The sequence below is a fragment of the Rattus norvegicus genome, chromosome 5 (assembly GCF_036323735.1).
Source record: "Rattus norvegicus strain BN/NHsdMcwi chromosome 5, GRCr8, whole genome shotgun sequence".
In the NCBI taxonomy this organism is placed as follows: Eukaryota; Metazoa; Chordata; class Mammalia; order Rodentia; family Muridae; genus Rattus; species Rattus norvegicus.
Window position 1 is genome coordinate 101,899,871 of NC_086023.1, and position 21,337 is coordinate 101,921,207.

The window sequence follows — 21,337 nt, forward strand, 5'->3', positions numbered from 1 at the left end:
ACAGCCTTCTAAACATGCTGCTTCTTTGGGAAGAAGGAAACTGAAATGAGATCTCTAAATTATGGTTTTTACCGTAGCTACTCCTGTCCCTTGGGTTAAAGATGGGAACCTTCATGATATACACAGCCATGACCCAGTGCTTTCGCTCCCCTGTGAAGGGCAGCCTGTCTAGTCTTGCTCTTCTAACACAAGTTCACCTAAGGAGGTGACCCACTCTGACAGAAGACCCAAGCATAAGGCTCTAAAAGGCTGTGCAAAGTGGATCCCTGTGTGCCCTATTCAGACATCTTATTTCTCACTGTCTGATGCAACCTTGAAATTGCACAAAGCCAAGTGATCCTGAGGCAGATTAAATGTTTCTGGGAATTTAACCTGATCTTCTTCCCCCAACTTCCCTCCTCAATGCCATTAATCAGCTCATCCCAAGTCACTCTGAGAACTAAAAAAAAAAAAAAGCAAGAGCATGTTTTTGATCTGTTGAAATTTCTGTTCCTATCATGTGAAGCTTGTTCACTACTGGGTATGCTGAAGAGAAACGGTTCTGAGTCAAATCTATGGCCCATCCCAACCACTAAGCTACAAAAATGTCTTTTAGATAACCTGGTAAAAGTCCAATAAAAGTTTGGCCAATATAGATATGGCGATATCATCAATAGTGACCTGTGAAATGGTTGTCATCAAGCAGTAACTGCTACTGTCTGTGGTAGGCCAACCACTAAGGACCATGGCCATTAAATGACAATAAGTAAGAATCCTGGAGAACCTTCGAATCAGAAGTTCATCCGTGTTCCATGTTTGGCACATAGGAATGGTTGGTGTGTTTCTATTCAGTTCATAATGACCTATGAACATCCGTCCAGGTATCTATTTATTAGTGTGTGCACATAAGCTCAAAAGACATGGCACATGTATGCAGGTCAGAGGCTATCTTTTATCGAGTCAGGATTTTTCCTTTTATATGAGTTCTGGGGATTGAACTCAGGTCACCAGGTTGGTGCCTCAAATCCTTTTATCCACTGAGGCATCTTGCCGGCCCTAAATATTCTAAATATTGTGTGTTGTTTGAAGAAAAGAATGAAGTACGTATCGTATTTCTTCTTGAAGCTCAGAAGTGACCTTGTGTGCTAGGAACGCACAAATTAAAAGCTTAGAGATGGAGGAATGGGCAAAGCAGATGGGGAGCATCAGGTCACAGTCACATGAGGAGGCAGGGCTAGCAGAGGTGACAGACCACTCAAAAAGCAGGAAGGGAGGGCTGTGAACGTTTTCACCATAAAGAAATGCAAACTAGGAAAGAGACTTGTCAAAACTGAATTGAATGTTACAAAATGGATGCATGTGGTGACATGTTCATGGTACACCCCACAAACACGGAAAACTCTTACATTTGTATATATTAGTTTCCACAACAATTTTAACTAAAAAGCTAATTCATTTTAATGAAAGTAAGTTACATTTAAAAAAAAATAACAGCTTGATTCTTCTTAGGGAAGGAGACCAAGGTCACATCACAGAAGACATCAGAGGAAGCGAACCCTCAGAAGAGAGTCAAAAGAGAGCCAACCAGGAGGTGGTAGAGGTACAAGCAGGTGGACCTTTGTGCTCAACGTCAGCTTGGTCTATGGAGTAAGTTCCAGGACAGCCAGAGATATCTAGAGAAACCCTGTTGCAAAAATATATAGATATAAATAGTATGTCAGGACACGAGTGTGCTGATACACAGATAGTAAATAGTTTCCTCTGCTTCCAAGATGATCTTTATAAAACTCAGAACTGATAAGCTAAAACTTTATATCCCATGTAGCCACAAAAGAACTCCAAAGGTTTTAATGCATCATGGCACCTTAACTTGACCTCAGCCAATACCTACCCATGTGCCTTAGTTACTGTCTACCTACATTTGACATGTGTGCCTGGACCTATGATGTCGCCCCTTTGCTAATTCTGACATCCTCATGGTCAGTCGTCCTTTTAGGGTGTCTGACCAATGTGTGCCTTGTTTTATTACCTTATCTCTCAATGTCTGGGCTGATACCAACAAAGCTGAGTTAAGTCCAATGCACAGAGAACAGATGAGGGTATGAAGTACAGACATGCATAGCAAGCCACTCCATAGGATCACTTAGGGGTGAAGGAAAGAGACGCAGGAGCCATTCCCACAACTCAAGTTCAGGTGAAGGCTTGACCCTATTTGTCACTTCTAGATTGGACAATTGTGTATAGGAGCAGGGAGGGGTCACATGAGCACTTCCATCAGTAATTCTTACTGGCTCTGACCAACGATGGGAAATGCAGTTTAATTGGGGTCAGGAAGCAAGAATGGGGGAAAGGAAAGCCCAGACCTGAACACTCCCAGGAGATCTTCCACGACCTCATTTTTATGCTCAGACTAGAGCATCGGCAAGAAAACAAAGGAACAAACAAAAAACAAACAGACCCTGTCCTTGGGTGTGTAAATCCCCCATCCCAGTCAAAGATAAAACACAAGACCTGCCTGCACTACGTAACAAGTTCAAGGCCAGCTTGGGATGACTAAGACCCTGTCTGAAAGGATGAGAAAGAGGCACACAAACATGCAGGCAGGCAAATGCTCATATACATAAAATATAATAAACGACTCTCTCTCTCTCTCTCTCTCTCTCTCTCTCTCTCTCTCTCTCTCTCTCTCTCTCTCTCTCATTAAAGAGGATGAAAAGGAAGAAGGGAGAGCCTGAATTTGAGAAGGACAACTTCAATGTAACGTCATTTTGGCATAGACGGAGCAGACCGAGGTAAATTAAAGGCACTCTTCCGGCTCTAAAATTTTATGATTCTACAACAATATAGCTTTTATATTGAGCGATATCAGAAGAGTAAATGAAACCCAAACTTTAACCTGTTAACTTACAGATAGCTACAGCTAGAACTAAAATTAGTCATTGCAGGATAAAGGTCCCTTTGTCACAGTCCTTTGCTTTAAGCAGGTAAAAAAAAAGAAAAAAAAAAGTTCATTGTCAGCTATAGAATACCAGGGAATTTCATAGAGTCTGAGATCAGTTCTCTTTAAAATATCACTCATTATAAACACATTCACATATGAGATATATACCATGCCTGTTTTTCAGGACAAGAAGAGACCTGTCCTGAGAACAAAGCCCCTGCCCATCTTGTCCCACCCCCAAGACTGTGGTGACCCCAGAATACTGACTCCCAGGGAGGCTGACAGTAAGTTTTACATAATCACAGTCTCCATTATGTAACATGGGCCAGGAATCTTTTGCCCTCTAGCACAGTTAAAACACTGTTCAGTTTGAGAGGGCAGCTGTTTGGTTAGCGAAGGTGGTACGAAACTATGACTTTACAATATTTTCTTTTCCTCTTATTAAATGTTTATTAAAGCAATGCAAAGATACATGGACAAGGAGAGTGCTTTCCTGCTTCTGCAAACCTTATGAATATGGGGGAAATCTTTTTTTCTCCCCTCCCCCTTTCGGGTCTCCCATTAGTTTTCTGTCTCTTTCTCTTCTCTCACTCTGCCCTGCTAGGACCCCCACCCCCACCTCCATCCCCCACTATCTCTTCCCATTTGAAGTTCACATCTCTCCATCCCCAGGTCTCCCCTCTCTTTGTCTCTTCTCCATAACACGTTATCTACTCGAAGCCCCACCATTGCATAACTTAGCTAATGACACAGCATGCTTTGCTAGCTCTCCCGCTCGCTCGGTGATGGAATCCTGAACATGCTTGTGCTGAATCTGTATCTCTTTCTCAAAATCCAATGGGACATCAAACAACTCTAAATAGAACTGAGATAATATTTGTGAAAGGTGGCTTCCTCATACGTTAAACCAGGCTTTTTCAACCAGCACTTCTCAAGGCCTGTACTTTTGGTATAATACTGACCCTGAGGATATAATTCAGGAAAAAAAAAAAACATATAGTTTAAAAAGAAGTTAGCGTGCAAAGGATCCTTATGGGCAAAGTAACTCCATTAACAAAGGAAAAGCACAGAGCACACGGGTAATACACTTTATTTCTGCTCCCTCACACATTGCGCTAATTCTGTTCTTCAACTTTCTTATAAAGAACTACTCTTTTTTGCTTAACAGGGAGATTAGGTTCAAAGCCTCACATCCCAAGGATTAGAAGAAGGATTTGTTTGAGCCCTAGACTGAAAATTTGTCCACATGGAATTAGGCAAAGTCCCAGAGTGCTGAAACTTGAGAGAGAGACGGCACAGGAACACTGGAGGACAAAGTAGGTTTGCCCACCACAGAACCCAGGGCACAGTGACAACGTTGTACCTCTGCAGAGCCCTCACGAGACTCCAAAGGGAAGGCCAGGACAATAAGTCCCCATCTCTGCACCATGCTCAAGTCCAGTGTTGTCCACTGATACAGAGGGGGACCAACAACGCCAGGGGTACCACCAAGATCACCTGGGCTTCTGCCTTCCAGGCCTTTAATGTACAGAAATGGAAGACGTGAATCCGGTCATTGTCAAGATTGCTAACTTTCTACAGTGTGTTTTCAATTAAGTAAATAAAATGTGGTAATTAAATCAAGATTGCATAATATGTTTTTGATTTGTAATCTCATTTAAATTAATTAACTGACTCAATCCTTGTTTAGTTTTTAAACTGGCCTAGTTATGGAAAGAGTCCCCGGGAGCAAATCCAGTTTTCTATCTTTAAAAACAAGGCAGAGAAATCTGGCATGCTTAAGACTCAAGTGGAACTCACCAGCATACCATAAACAGGAGGGGAAGAGTGTTAGAGCTGAGGGGGAGGAGCTCTGTGACACGATGTTGACTGGGGAAAAAAAAATAGTTCTCACACTGGAGAGAAATAAATTGAAACATTATTTATTCAAAACATTTCTTTCCCAATTTTATGAAGATTGCATGTTTGTTGGGAGCAAAACATTTCCAGCTGTATTTTAAGTTTCTGAAGAGAGCTGAACAATTTATAATCTTTCATAAATGCTGCCCGTATCTCACAAGACTCCACGAACACGCCACTATGTACTTCAAGGAACAATTCACCAGTGCAGCTTGCCACAGAAAAATAATTGAGCACCTTCCAGAAACCTAGCCGGATCCAGGAGGGTCCAGGACCAGGACGAGGCGCCCATAACTCGCTTTCATCTGGGAGATAGTTTGGCTCTCAGAGATACTACATAATACATTCTCCCCTCACTCGGGAGTAAAGAGCCTGCACTTTGAGAAACGTGTGTGGAGCGAGCTGGAAATAAAGCACAATGCCCCGAGACTTGAAAGCAAAATCATGGAGGGGAATTTAAAACTCCATGCAGACTTTCCACAGAAAGCAAATCGGCATTCACGTTCTCGGTCTGGTATCCTGTTAAAAGGAGCTTGTGGGAAAAGAAATGATACTTCCCCTGGAACCCCTTTGGTATTTGCTCCCTGCCTGGCTGAGGCTATCACACCTGCTCTAGCTTGTCCCCAGCTTGGTTCCCAGTACTCTAAATCTTATACATCACAACTTTGCCTGCAAAAGTCCCTTCTGTGCTATGCCATTTCATGTATTTTCACCAAACTTAATTTTTTTTTTTTAATCTAAGTTAAAGCCAAACCGACACAGTACTCTCTAATGTTTCACCTGTGATCTTTGTTCCCCAGGCAGGACGTGTTCCCCCCACACTGACCTGAGTCTGGACTCCTGCCTTCCTCAGCCATTTGTACTCTGACCCTCAGCAAACTTCCACAGGCCAGAATCCGCTGTCACCTTGCCCACTCGTTTACAAGCTGGATAAAATCTCACCCACCCGTGTTCACACCAATAAACCCAGTACTTGGGAGACTGAGGCAGGAAGGCCGTGGAGAGTGTGATGCCTGCTTGGGCTTTTCATAGTGAGTTCGAGGCCAGCCTGAGATGCACTAGGAGACATTATCTTGAGAACAAAAAAGATCAAGCTGAAGAAAACAATACAGGATAAGAAGGTCCGTATAAGCTAGACTGTCTCCCTTTCTCAAGCACAACTACCTAATATGATAAAATCATAAGAGAAGCAATCCATAGAGTTCTCAAATTAACCAAGAGAATCCAAGCCTCATGTTCCATTGGGACCCTTTAAGTTATCACATTTTTTTTACTGCCTTTTCTACACGACTTTGTTCTTGAAACACTACAATCAGTGAAATGGACCTACTGCTAGTTTGCATATGTTTAAACTGTTCATGTGTTTGATACAGCATAGAATAAAAGCCAACTTTCTAGCAAAAAAAAAAAAAAAAAAAAAAAAAAAAGAAGGAGACAAAGGCTTAGTCTGAACTGAACGAACTGTAAAAGGATTCCAAAATGGGGCAAAGGAGTCTGGAATGGCACTTCATACCCCTGAACACAGACAGTGAGAAAGACCAAAATAGTCTTAACATGTACGTTACATTTTAATTACTACCCCCACCCAGTAAAGCCCTTTGTGATGAGTACTCCTGTTTTCCCACCAGAGTCCTGACAAAAATGGTAACACAGGACTGGGTCAGTGTCCATCTGTCCTGCTTGCTATATGTTGAACTCATGGGATCAAGACCTGTCCAGTTTTATTCGCAGCTGATCACAACTCTCAGCACACAGTAGGTGCTCACTTCTGTCTGAATGAACAGCTACAATTCTCTTGGAAGCAGCATGGAAGCTAGTAACACTTGAACAGCTTCAAATTACAATTACAGAGTCGGCAATAACAATCATAAATTTGGCTTGTTTGTGTTACCCACGTGTATTTTCATTTTTAAGGATCCACAACTTCTCAACAAATAAGATGTTGCGGTTTGTTGGGTCAATGACTCTGAAGTCCTATTTTTACCTTTTACAATGCTTACTACAGGAATGTTCTCTAAAATATTCTTTACTTGAATAAAAAAAATGTCTCCTTTATGTTTAGCCTAAAAAATCAGATGGGCCTGGTGGCCTAACCATTAATCCCAGCACAGCGGCAGGCAGATCTCTAAGCAGGAAGCCATTCAGGACTGTACTCTGAGAGCCTGTCTTTCAAAACAAAGTTTGGCCAAGTCATTTAAATGTTTATGTTTAAATCATTATATGAGCTTATAGAAAAAAATGATAGGCTTTTACGTCACATATTGATTGTGTGTGATTAATCACCTATCTTTGCTTTTTATTACATCCTGGAACGTAATTCACTGATGTTATGGAATACCTCTATGTAATCTAAAGGTTCCAACAGTGGCTTTAACAATGGATGGGGATGAGGAAGAACAGATTCCTACAAAGGGTAAAGGCGGGCCTGTCAACTGTCCATCAACGGTTGCTGTTTCTGACGCGTCCTTATCATAGTAATAGACGAAAGAACCAAAGAAGTCACTTGAGGAACAGGAAGTCCTCTGATTGTGGTAGATAATGGCTTGAATGTTCCCACAGTTCCTTGATAAGTGGTTCAAAGAACTTCTGTCCCCATGTTTTCGGGGCAGAACCTAATTTACCAGGAAAGCTCCGTATATAGCATACCATGGAACTAACATGTTTTCAACAGTAAAAAACACAGAAAGGAGACAGTCACTTCCTCTTGCAAGTCAAGGCTGCACGAGAGGAAATCCACTCAATTACATTGATAAAATAATTAGGAAAAAAAGCTTACCTAGGGTTTTCTTCATTTTTTTTTTTATGCTTTTTTTTTTTTTTTTTGGTTCTTTTTTTCGGAGCTGGGGACCGAACCCAGGGCCTTGCGCTTCCTAGGCAAGCGCTCTACCACTGAGCTAAATCCCCAACCCCAGGTTTTCTTCATTTTTTAAAGGACGATCAATATTATTCTACAGACATGTTTAAAAGGACTATAAAAGGTTTACAATCTAAAGTTACAACGTAAGTTTATAATCTACAACCTGCATGAAATGAAACGCAAAAACTTGTTATAATTATGAAATAATCATGTTTCAAATGATAACTTTTAAGAAAACTGTTTCAAATACAGATAATCTAACAGAATGATAAATTGCTTTTTTTTATAAGTCCACTGTTGATTCTATAGATGGTTTCTTGGAAGATGAAGAAAAAAAATAAAAGGAAAGAAATGCCTAGTGCCATGGCTGTTTAAAGAAAGAGACAAAGAGAACCCAAATTAATATGAGGACTCTGAAACTTCTCAGAATACCTGCCATTTCATCTTTGGTTGAGATTCAAATTACCTCCTCATAATTCAACTCTATAAGCTAATTTCAAAAGCATGGAAAGCAAACAAGTATCTACAAACTTTCTATCCCTATGTCTTACCCCTAAAAATACACAGACCTGCATAATCATATAAATCAATGACTTCAGAAGTGATGCAATCTTAGCCTAGATCACCTCAAACCCTTTAGGATAAATTCATCTTCCATGTTTAACACAACCATACCTAGAGTTCTTATTTCTCTAAACTGATTACCAGGCCAGCCTTTCAAAACTGACACTACCTTCCAATCAAAGAAACAAACTATGTGCATATCCGACCAACAGCAAAATCATAAAAGAACCCAGAAACCCATGATGATATTTGCAAGTTACAGATACTTGCCAGGGCAGCAAACAAGATCTTTGCAGGTTCTTGGTTTCTCCTCCTAATGAGCAGAAATTCTGGTTTCTTTTTTTTTTTTTTTTTTTAACCTTAACAACAACGACAATGCAGCCCATCACAGGTTGGTTCTTGTTTCAAAGAGACTTAGGTGCTGGTTCTAATTAGAGAAGACCAAATTCATTTTGAAAAGATTATTAAAATTTGAATATTAATCAAGGAGATCGCCTATGGAGAATTTTTAAGGAGAACATTCAATCCTGTATCAGGTAGAATAAAAACACTCAGTGATTCAATTCCAGCAAAATGGATAGATAGATAGATAGATAGATAGATAGATAGATAGATAGATAGATAGATAGATAGATAGATGTGAGAAAACTGTGGATGATCTCATAGAAGCCTCAGGCTTCCTCCAATTCCTTTTCCTGGAAAGCACCCCCCACCCCTTGCAAAAGGGAATGAATAAAGAATTGGTTATCTGTCAGTTTCTGAATACGGCCTTGACCAGTTTTGTTGGTTGACACTAGGTGGGAGCAATGGCAGGACCAAAGAAAAGGGAACCCTTCTTGCCTCCTGTGTGTGTCTATATACACCTCCACAGGAAGTCTTTGTTCTCTGTTTGCTGGCTCTAGCTACCACTAGACAAGTCCTATCCCTTGTACATCTGTACCTCCACACAACTCCACTCAAAGACTCTAAAATCAGGACCTCTTCTCTTGATCTCTCTGCTTGCTGGTGGCAGGGGGCTGGTGTCTGAGATGCCTCGAGCATTTGGCTTTTCAGCAATTATAACATTTTCGGAATTGGTCCTTTCCAGGAAGTTCCTTCTAGGGGGATCTCTGGGAGGAGTTCTATTATGGCTAATAGAAGCAAGTGAGTTTTGAAGTCTGACATGTTTATCACTCTAGAATCAATGCCAGGCAACAAAGTTAATCAATATAAGTCAGATTAGATATAATGCCACTTGGAATATTCAAATAATTATTATTATCATAAAAATAGGAAAGGAAGAAGGAGAAAGGAAGGAAAGAAGAAAGGAAGGGAGGAAGGAAGGAAGGGAAGGAGGGAGGGAGGGAAGGAAGGAAATGTTGCCTCTATACTACCCTAAGCATGATTCTTATACACCAAGGCCTTTCGTGCCACATGATATTGACATATAAAGATAATAACATAATTACATTTTCAAAATCAAGCTCAAAATATAGTCTTCTGGGACATCTTTGGATAACTCCATTCCATTTCCATTTTCTTCCCTTTACCATAACACAAGCTTTCTCTCCAATGATTAACAAAGTCCTTCTTCTTGAATGCTATTGCCACACACAAGGCTGTGTGTCTTTGGGCTGGAAAAATTAGGAGCTTGATGGATTTTATTTAATGTTTTGCAGCTGCATTTTCATGTCCTGATGCTCTGCTGAGTCACTTGACACTCTCACCATAACCAAGTTCCTTTTCATGTCTGTCTGGATTAGTTTTTTTGTCAACGTGACGAAAGACATAGCTTTGGGAAGAGGGAACTGAGAAAATGTCCCAACCAGATTGGCCTGTAGGCAAGCCCATGGTGTATTTTTGGTTTTGTTTGTTTGATTGATTGATTCACGATTGATTTGGTCCAGCCCACAGTGGGAGGTGACACTCTTAGACTGGCAGTCTTGGGCACTATTCAGAAAGCAGGCTGAGCAAGCCACGGGAAGAAAGCCAGTAAGCAACACTCCTCCATGGCTTCGGCCCCAGCTCCTGCCTCCAGGTGCATACCCTGCTTGGGTTCCTGGCCTGAATTCTCTCAGTGATGGGCTGTTACCTGAGACAATGTCTCATTTGTCCGCTATTATCCAAGTTTGTGCTGTTTGTGTCAGTTAACACTGAACAGCATGTGGACATTTTATCCATTGAAAACCCATGTTCATTAAGAGCTGGAGATCCGGCTCTGCAATTAAGAGCAGTTGCTCCTCTTCCACAGGACCCGAGTCAGTATCTCAGCACCCATATCAGCTCCAGGGAGGCTAACCCTTTCTTTTGGACTCTGTCAGTGCCTGCACTCACTTGTGCACCAGCCCTCAGCAGCACCACAGGCACATGAACGTGCAAGCCAAAAGGAACATAAATATTTTTAAGGAAAAACTATTTATTAAGCTATTTTAAATTTGATTCTGAGATCTTAATCTCTGCGTCGTAAGGCAAAACTTACAAATTTAACGAAGAAATAGTTGTTGAAAAAGGAAAATGGGAGTAGAGCCTAAGTAGACAGAAGATAGCCATGGAGGACACTGGGCAACGACATCTACGTTTTGTGTTTCTCCTTCCCGTTTGTGCCAGTGAAATAGCTATAGAGCACATATTCCCTTGGCCCAGGGGCAAGGCTATCAGCTCTGTTAAAGGATGGGCGTTTCCCCACTGCTAGTTCACAAACAGGCTAGCATTGATTGACTTTTTCCTTTCTGTTTACCTGGATCAGTTTTTGGCTGAACATTCATTAAGGTTAAGGCATAACAAGAGGTGATAAGGTAGTCTCACGGTCATTATTCCTCCCAGGAGGGTTCCAGGGACGTATCTAAGTAGCAATTTGGTTTACGATGAAATGAAAAGTAGAAACTTACACAGGAATTTTGAAACTACAATTAAATATTTTTTTTAAAACCCAAGTATGTATACGTTACCTAACTTCACATTGTCTCCCATAAGATGTCAAAAGCAGAGGTCCCTATCGACTCTGAGCTCCTACATGTGGAAGAGGTTTCCTCTGCTAGGGACTAATATCATACCCAAGCCGCCATGGACACTGATACTTGAACCAAGAGCGTAAAGACATGTTATCTTTAACCATAATAAAACAAACAATAGTGTTAAGATGCTGTAGTTAATTGTGTCTACTCCCCAGGGAGGGCAGCCACTAAAGCTGCTTCAAATCCAATGGGGAGATTAGAAGTAATTTTACTCCTGATTGTCCTACTTCTACTAAAAAATAATAATAATAAATCTGCCCAAAATTCATTATATTCATTCTGCAACTCTAGAGTCCACAGTAAAACCACAGAGAAGGGAAACAAGCAAGCAGGCAGGCAACCACTGAGACTAGTTGGGTAAGTTTTTGGTTTGCAGTTTAAGCAGACCTTTGACATTTGACCTTTGGCTTCCTAATCTTCTCAAAACGTGTTGTCAATCTCATAGGAGGCTTTAAAATCAAGAGCTGCAAATGTAAACTTTCCACTACTCCTGTATTACTAAAGAATACAAGAAGTAACTTGGATCCAGTCACTCAGAAAGTGTGCGAAATGCATTCTGCAGATCGTGGGCCAGCTAGACAACAACACGGAGGAGCTCCTTCTTTTCTTAACACTTGTGGGAGGTGATGAAGACAGCACCAGGGCCTTCGGAGCTTTGCAAGCACCTTCACCAACGTCTTCTGCAATCCTAAGAGGGGCTGCTGTGCTGTGCACGCTACTTGCCTTACAAAGAATGTGGTTTGAGGCCCTGCAGTGATAGGAGACCTCACCCCCATTCTTCCATGCCCTTGCCCAAGAGACTTTGTCTGGGTCCTCAGGGATGTTGAGAAAACCCTCTGCCACACTGCTCTACCTCGAAGGATCTACGGGAGAACTTTTGAAATGTATATTTATTCCATTCCACTGGGGTATTAGAACAAAGACTTGATAGGACTTCTCTGGTGCACTTTGATCCCTACAGGCAACGCTGTCATAAAAATAAAGGCATTGTTGTTATTATTCTAATTGAGTTATTTATGAATGATCATCTTGATGGAGTCCAGCCCTCAGATACAGAGCAGAAAATTCTACTAAGTCCTCTGGGGGACAATTGCCTCGTGGCAATTAAACCCATAACCGCATTTCCTTATTACTGTTACAAAGGACTATAGTTCAAGGAGAGGCAAAATAGGGAGTTTAAGAAAAATTAGGCTGTGTTCCACGGAAGATGCTGAGCTTGCAAATGTGGGACCTAAGACTGTAGGTGAACTCTGAAGAACATGTGTTCCAAATTAGCAGGGTTTTGTGTCCGTCATATCAGAAAGTCAGGTGTCCCTGAGGCTGCAACTTTTTAGCAGAGTTTAGGAGTCAAGAAAGGAAGAAATAAAATTGCAGGGGTGACCTGGGCCTAACTCTGCAAAGGTTACTGCGATACAATACAATGATAAAGTGTTGGTCCATGCAGAGCTATTGTCACTGCAAAGTCCAGAAAGCATGCAAGAACCTTGGGCTTGTGCTTACGAGAAAGATCACATGTCCAATTTTACATGAAATCTCAGGACCACGCTGAACTTTCTCTGAGTCTTTGGGCAGGATGCAGCCCTACCCTCTGTCAACCAGCAAACATCATGAGAATCATCAGTAGGTAGCTCTATTTCAGTCAGTTTAATGGACATCAAATGGAACTTTTTTTCTAGGCAAGGAATAAAACTTCTTTGCCTTATAAAGTATTAAAGTTACAGTGCAGCTCAGTGGTAGAGCACTTACCTAGCATGCAGTAAACCGCAAGTTCAATCTCCAGTACTGAAAGGGAGGGAGGGAGGGAGGGAGGGAGGGAGGGAGGGAGACAAAATTTCTCATCCAAAATAGATATCAGAATGTAGACACAGATTGTGGCGGCCCCATGTGTCATGGAAAACAGTTCACAAAAACATAGACCTTAAATCAGAAAAATTACTTAAAGGAAATTTCTCATTATTACTGTTCTAGAACTTCAATCTTCTAAAAAGCGGTATCTACTGGGGGTCTGTGTCCATTGATGAAAGGTGAGCATGAGGTAGGCAATCCGAAGAGATGGCTGGGAAAGGACATATGCTGTGTGAGAACAGGAAATCTTGCTGGTCCTCTTGTGTAACCGATGGCCTGTTCAGTGCATACACTCGGGGAGTGTGAGCGTCATTCCAAAGGCTGGTTCCTGAGCCTCAGTGCCAGTGGCTGTGTCTCCTACAGCAATGCCAGGGCCAAGGAAGTGGTACTCCCATTCTGCAAGCTCCTGCTAATTCAGCTGCTGTCCCCAGGCCATGCACAGGCTGCTAATTCTAGTTCACAGCCGCCAAACAGGAAAGCAAAGTCAGGTTCGCAACTATCAAGTCCTTTAAAAAAAAAAAATGTAAGCCTTTGGCCAAAACCTATCTTCACATTCTTCTCTTCCTGCCATGCAACCCATCAGGCTTTGGCCAAAGATCACAAGTGAACTGAGAATCCTGAAAAGCAATGCACTGGGATCCACACTGAACCCTCCTGAACTCTAACACATTTCAGAGCCGCTAACAGAACTGTACTAGAAGCACCATCCGGACTGGCTCAGGGATGCTTCAGCTTCAGCTCCAAGAGATCTGAAGTGACCCTAAGTTCCACTCTGAGCACTCAGTGCTACAGTCTTCTCCAACTTGTGCACAGAAGGATTAAAAAGAAAACACAAATATTGGCCAAGGTGACTTGAGGTTACTTGACCTTTCTGAAGGAAGGAAGATTTTTGGCAACCACAACCTGGCAGCTGTCTGGAAGGCAAGGCCAGGACACAAAGAGGAAGACAGGAAGCAGGGAGCTGGCCATGTGTCCTTGGCAGGCAGCAGTGCAGCAGGGTGAACCACCTCGTCCCTGCCAAACCAGAAACAGCAGGGAAAGCCCAGCTAATTGGCAAGTCGCAGCCGGCTACAGTGTCCATCTCTGCTTTAAATGACTGATGAAGCTAAATGGAATGCCAGACCCTAATCTACTTAACTAGGATCCTCCTCAACTCGCTCAGAAACGTAATTTGCTCCTGTGTGTGTTTCCCAGGGAAGTGGTAAGGCATAGCTTAAGATGGCAAGGGCTGAAAAGAGTTTAAAGAAAAAACTGTTCTGAAGTCTGGTTATATCCATAGACATCTTGCATCTTGCTTCTGAAGGGTGCGTGTGCATGAGAGAGAGAGAGGGAGAGGGAGAGGGAAAGGGAAAGGGAGGGAGGGAGGGAGGGAGGGAGGGAGGGAGGGAGGGAGGAAGAGAGAGTGTTTTAACTAGCAAGCCTTCCACTGGCTCATTTTTTCACTCAAAATGTAGAGCCATGTTGCATACTGAACAAAAACTTTAGTCCATTTGCAGAACTCAGACATTTAAAAACAACGACAACCCCCCCTTTGAGGAAGCTGCAGGGCCACACCCATTTACTTTGGGCTACTGTTTCTACTTAGGCATTGGCTGGCTCAGCTAAGGGATGATGTAGCCTCATCTGCTGGCTTCTGGGTCTTTGCCTAAAGTAGGGACTCACACAAGGAGGAATGGCAGAGGAGGCAGTGCCAGCAAACTGAGCCTCGCTTGCTGCCGCTAACTGGGTGATTCTAGGGACCTGAGCGCATGGTCTTCTCGCTGGAGGAGTGCACTCAAAGGTTGGGCACATTTTGTTTGTTTCTTTCTTTCTTTCTTTCTTTCTTTCTTTCTTTCTTTCTTTCTTTCTTTCTCTCTTTCTTTCTTCTTTTTTTTAATGAAGTTGTTCGTGTCTTCTCCCATCAAAATTTCACAGTGGCTTCTGCTTCTTTAAACACAGCCGCAAATAATGAAATTAAATTGAAAAGGTATTGCAAACACCTTCTCTCAAACTGGGGAAAGAAACATCTTACAAAGGAACACAATCTACAGAGAAGCAAAATAAAAGAGGAATACCCAGACACTCCCTGATCTCCACCTAATAAGGATCGAAAGTAATCTTCCAACCAGCATCAGAGCCCAGGGGTGCCTGACCACCACTGCTATTCCCATCAGCCACAGAGGGTCCTAACTGACTTCAGACTCCACGTATCTGGAACCTTCAAAGGCCCCATCCTTTTGCCTTTGGGGACCAGTTCCATTGTCTATGTAAGACTCTTTTTGTGGGAGCTGCTTTTGTGGGAGCTCTTTCTCTACTGTGGGACCCTTTGGTACTGTCACTGACTAAGAAACCCCTTCCACTGGCCCACCTCCTGGTTCCTGCCTGTAACCCCAAGGCAAACTCAACCAGCTCCATTTAGCAAAGTTCTACTCATTGTCTGGGACCCCCAACCCTCTGTAGCTAACCCTGCTCTCATTTGAATGTCAAAGTCCGTATTGTTGTCCTTCCTGCAGGACCTTTCCCTACCCTCTCTCATTTCAGTGAACCGGAAAGACTTGCTGGAAACCCCTTAATTCCAGGTGTTGCTTCAGACCTTATCTTTTAAGGCTCCTCCCCCTTGTTTTGCTAATTGCAGGTCTCCATGCTCTTTACCCATGTGGCTTTCATTACGGAAATGTCGCTACTCTGACGTCAGACAAACTCCAATTTCATCTTTAAAGCGCTTGATTTCCTTCATCTGGTATATTCTTCCTGGCCCTCTTTCTGCATCCACCTAATGAGACCACCCTGTAGGGCCACATAACTTCGCTCCCATCTCTAATAAGGCTTTAACACTGTGCTGGGGCTGGCTGCGCATGCGCTGTTTCCCTCCATAGTTGTGACTGACCATATCCTAACGTACCTTGTACAAACTGGGACATCTGTTTACATTGCAGAAAGGGTGTTATCTTAAATATCCTATCCATGAAGAAAATGGATGAAAACACCCATTCCCTCAGGAAAGACAAAACAATTTAAAAGAAAGATTAATAATGAGCTACCAGCTTACTCAAACAAGTAACAATAGTGAGATGCTGGGGCTAGAGAACAGCTCAGTGGGTAGCCATGGGTTCAATCCCCAGCAGCAAATGCACCTAATTCTTAAGTGCATTTGGCCATTTGGCCATTTGTTTAGTTTTAGAAGACTGAAAACCAACAATGTTCCTTCTATATATTATTCCCTCCTATAGTTATTAAATTTATCCACTTAGAAAAATAAATGGTTCAGCTTAAAATTTACAAGTAATGTTGGGCATGGTAGCATACTTTAGCCCCAGCGCTCTGGAAGCAGGTAGGCAGATTCCTGTGAGTAGGAGGCCAGCCTGGTCATAAGTTTGTTGGGCCAGTTATATATTAAGACCCTGTCTCTGAAAAAAATAAATTATAAATTTAAAAATAAGTAGACACAAGCAAGCAACAGACCACGAGTGCTGGGTTGCTATCTGCAAAGCATCATGGGTATAGGTGACATCAACAATGATGGCCAATGAGAAGGTTGCAGCACTGCTGCAATGTGAGACCCAGCTGTGAGAAGAGCGGCTTAACATTCTTTGCCCTCTACTGTCTTCAGTATCAAGGAATCTATGGGCTAGTTGGGAAGCTGAAGAATTAAATTAATAATCATCTCAAATTAAAAAACCATCATGTGGTCATACCCTAGTCTAGAAGCTGGAGAAAGACTAAAGGAAGGACTCTTTAAAAGGTCCTAAGAGAAAACACCATAAAAACCAGTTTTCTATTACTACACCCACCACTAAGAAAAAAAAATACTACCTTAAAAAAAAAAATCATAACCACACATAAAAAAATGGCTAAGGGCATTGGCTGCTTTTGCAGAGGACCCAGGTTATTTCCCCAAAGTCACATGGTGGCTCACAGCCATGCAGGACTCCAGTACCTGGGGATCCAATGTTCTTCTGACCTCCACAGGTACCAGGCATGCCTGTGGTTCATATACATAAATAAATACAGACATGTACACGCTCATATACACGTACACGGACACACACGTACTTGCACACGTAAAACACTGATATACATAAATCTAAAAAACAAAAAAAATTAAAAAGAAAATAATCATAACCAAGACAATGTATCCAATCTAGAATAAAGAAAATCATAAATTTTTAAATCTGTTTATAAGAAAATGCTTTGATATATATGGCATATGTGCATGACTTTCCCTAATTTATGAGAACTGTGTAAGCAAATCACTGCAAAGACACTTCATTGACTATGACTATGACTATTCCTTATTGGGGAGAGGTGCTTTTAACAAAGTCATTTAGTTCCAAACTTAGCTGCAAAACCCCATGACCTCTACAAATTTTTAGGTTAGCTAAAAAAGATCTATTGACTGGCTTTGTGAGCAGAACAGTTGAATGCTACTCTAGATAGAAAATTATTTCTTTCAGTCTATAAGAATAATTATCACGGCGATCACACAATTATTATAATTATATCTGTAAGAACTGTTATTGGGAATTTATCTCTGAAGCTGTCTCATGCATTGCAGGGGACATTTATCCTTTTTTAATGATCAACACGAGTGTCTTTATGCACTACATAAGTGATTTTACCTCTTTCTATTAATATCTTCTTGCATGCTTTGGGAGCCAAAGGAGACAGCCCCCACATTTTTCCCCCAAAGCAGTTCTTTGAGTCAAGCCAGGACTGTGGCATTTTCCAGACAGAAAGCTAAGCTTCCCCTTCATGGCAACCTAACATTCATAGTATGCTTTCCTAAATGGATGGACAGTTGTGCCCCCCCCAAGCCCCTCAAATCTGTGTTTCATAAACTGTACTCTAAGAGAAGTAGCAATAAAGTTTATTACAGAGCTAAAGTATCTGCATAAACCCGGTTAATTGAAAAGTGGGTGGAGAAGGCTGCCAAATTAAATGTTTACATTAGCACAGCTGTATTGTAAAAACATTCTGCCCCCTGTGCTTTGTAATTATAAGATATTTCTGGACTGTGTATCTCTACAAAGTTTATCTCCACTGCCAAGAGTGTCTTGGCACAGAGTGGCTGCAGCTCTTGGCAGCCAGGGCTCTGCGCGGGCAGATCTAAAATGGCTGCCAAGCGGCCTCCTGAAATGTCGTCGGCCTGCGCCTGGCCAGGGCAAAGGCCACTGCGGCTGGGCAGGGCTGCAGGCTGTCACAGAGCCCAGGGGGCATTTCCCACACGGATAAGAGATGCTACCACAACATACTGTTTTGTTTTGTTCCCTAAAGCTGCTTGAGAAACCACAAAGCATTATTTGAAGGCTACAAGTTAGAAACGCGAATACGGGGATCTGGTTCCAAATTCCATCTCCGTCACAGGTGAACCCTCAATGCCTTCCGCTAATTAAAGCAGCTCATTTAAATCTGTGTGAAAAGGTAAAATTAAATCCTCTTGATCACACTTAAATTTACTGTGGAAGCGCATGCACAGGCCAGTTGCCATTTGCAGTGGTGAAATGCGCTTGCACTCAGAGCCCCAACACAGTATGCGTGTTTAGAAAATTCAGGCAAGTCCAATCGGCTTCTCTTTTAAAGGCTGTGATCCTTTTATATCATTCTAATAACATTATAAAGCAACCCCTTTTTTGCCTTTCTCCAGCAAACACCTTGAATTTGAGGAATTGTCTATAGCACAAAACCCACCTGACTGAGAAAAGTGGAATAAAACCCACAATCTTTCCATCTCTGCAAGACGCAGGAGCTGACTAAAGGGGCAGTGAGAAAGGAGGCAGGGAGGGAGGGAGGGAGGAAGGGAAGGAGGGAAGGAGGAGGGGTGGAGGGAGAGAAGGAAAGGAATGAGGAAATGAAGGGAGACGCAGGAAGTAGAAGGGGGCTGTGTAAAACTAAGATATATTGATTTCTTCACGGTAGGAATATATACAAAACCTTAAGGGACAAATAAAGGAACTAGCCCCAGAAAAATGTATACTGTCTCTATCTCTGTCTCTGCCCACCACCTCTCCCCACTCAAAACTGAAATCCAGCTAGAATGCTGTGTCCCCAGATGCCAAATGTTGTAATGAGACAACTGGGTTTTTCTTTTAGAGAGTCCCACAAGTTTAAGCTCAGGCTGTTAGACACAGTGGGCCCAATATGCTACCCTATACTCACTGGCAGTGATTAGTAAGCGCCAGTTGAACCCAGCATCCGCCTGTGTCTCGAGAATTCAGAGGTGAAGGTTGAATTCCATGTAGCTGACAGACTGGGAGCACTCATTACATTTATTGTGATTTGTCACTAAATGCCCTGTCTTTCTACCTTTAATTATATGCCCCACACTCAGCACAGCCACGCTAATAATTTCTGCTTTCCTTCCCATCCCCATTACAATGGAGGATGGCCTAACGTCTCTGTAATGCAACATGGAGCATGTAAACCTCTGTGCATGTGTGCTCACCTGCGCACCAGTGTGTGAAGGCCAGACACAGCCATCAGGTGTCTTCCTCTATACAGCTCCACCTCAGTCTTTTGAGGCAGGGTCTCTCACTGAACCAGGAACTTTCCTCTTCAGGTTACACTGGCTATCTATCCTGCAAGCCTCTAAGATCCTCCTAGATGAGGCATTGGATGGCGGGTGCAAGCCAAGCTCAGCTTTGACATGAGGGTTTTATGATTTTGCTAACTTGTCACTTTCTTCCTTGAGACTTTCCAAATTCCAAAGCAATAATCTATTCATCAATCATTCACCAAATGATGGTCGCTCACCTCCTGCGTGAGGATTCTGTTCTGGGAGGAAGAACTTGGCGAAGAAGACATTGCTTTGCAAAAACACTCAGAGTTGCTTGTTCCTTCCTGTGGCCATTTTTGACAAACCTACTGACAAAAATGGCTATATTTTCTAACCTCAAAGAGAACCCGAGGTTCTAGAATTTTGTACACTTCATGTATCATCAAGTGCACCAGACAGTGCAGCACATATAAAATTGATATCTATTCCTGAAAGATAGCAGTGTGGATAACTGATAGATGTGTAAAGGGATGATGAACGCCCTACACATTCTCACTTAAATACTCCTGTCTCCTTTCTCTGTGACTACTTCATGGATGAATGAACAGTAGGAAAGTTGAGACAGGCCAAGAGCCACTGACCAGCTGGGTACATGTCCTTCACTGCCCACCATGCCACACAGGAACAAGGGAAAGTGGGCTCTGGTCACTGTCACCTTAAAATAAGGGACATGGACGGAGTATGTTTAGCTAATATATGAAAAAGCAAGGAATTAAACCCCAGACAATCTGACTCTATAATCCAATTTCAACGACTGTTTTTTCCTAGTTTGAGTAAGATTCACGCACACACAAAGCAAAAACAAACAAAAACCCTGCATTGTAAATAGACAAGTTGCATGGCATCTTGGTCAATTCTCTTAATTTTCAACATATGACTTTCCAATTTTCCTGACAGAGACTGCCATTGAGTGCAGGCTGCTGAGCATGGTAAACAGAGGCTGGGGCTTGTAATGTGCACAGCAGAGACCAGAAAACCCCGCTGCCCATGGCTGCCACAAACTGAAGGCTGTGCTGGCATACTGCAGTACAGCCCAAGGAGCAGTAAGTAAAGGAGCCCCACTTCCACTATAGCCTCATCAGTTGCCACCTGCTCACACCCACAAACCCCCCATCATCTCCTACTATAGTCAGGAAACTTCCACAAGATCGGGTTATTTCCTGCTAAGCCGAATCTCCCAAGAACAGTCTGATGGCTTCCATTGTCCTTTTTCCATGACTGCTAATATCGTCTTTGTGGTGCTTTACCAGGGCTACCAGGCTGGTGGCTTTCCTACAAGGAAGGCCAAGAGCCAGTTCCCACTGTTCCACAGACCTCCAACACCATCTCCGGCACGTCCTCAAACACCAAGTCCTCGGACAAGAAAGATTTCCCTGCTTCAGTGAGCATGATGACACAGTACTGTGAAATTCACAAGGCCAAGTGCCTCACTTTGAAAAGACGGCTGGCAACAAAAAAACAATAGTGAAACAGAAGTGGAACGAGTCTCCATTCCTAGCACCCCAGGTCACATGGGTCATCTTATGCCTCAGAACTGGCAGCTGCAATTAAGGTCAGCTTTGCAAAAGCCAGTTCAGATTTTATTATTTGTGAAGCGTAATATTCTTTCTCTTGATATCTGTTACTTGCCAAAAGGTTTTTATTTATTTTTTCATGGAGCCCTTCAAGAGTTCTATTAATGGACGGGCATAAAAGTCCTCCAGTCTAACGACTGTGCTAAGAAAATC

General features: G+C 42.4%; 1 protein-coding gene and 1 long non-coding RNA gene across 15 annotated transcripts in view; one reads left to right on the forward strand and one right to left on the reverse strand.

The window, feature by feature from the left end:
• Positions 1 to 21,337, reverse strand: part of Nfib (nuclear factor I/B) — a 215,451-nt gene that overhangs the window by 94,703 nt on the left and 99,411 nt on the right. The window lies entirely within an intron of this gene.
• Positions 4,471 to 9,064, forward strand: LOC134486946 (uncharacterized). Its single transcript, XR_010066540.1, has 2 exons — positions 4,471 to 5,940; positions 6,251 to 9,064. It is a non-coding gene; the product is annotated as an uncharacterized LOC134486946 (long non-coding RNA).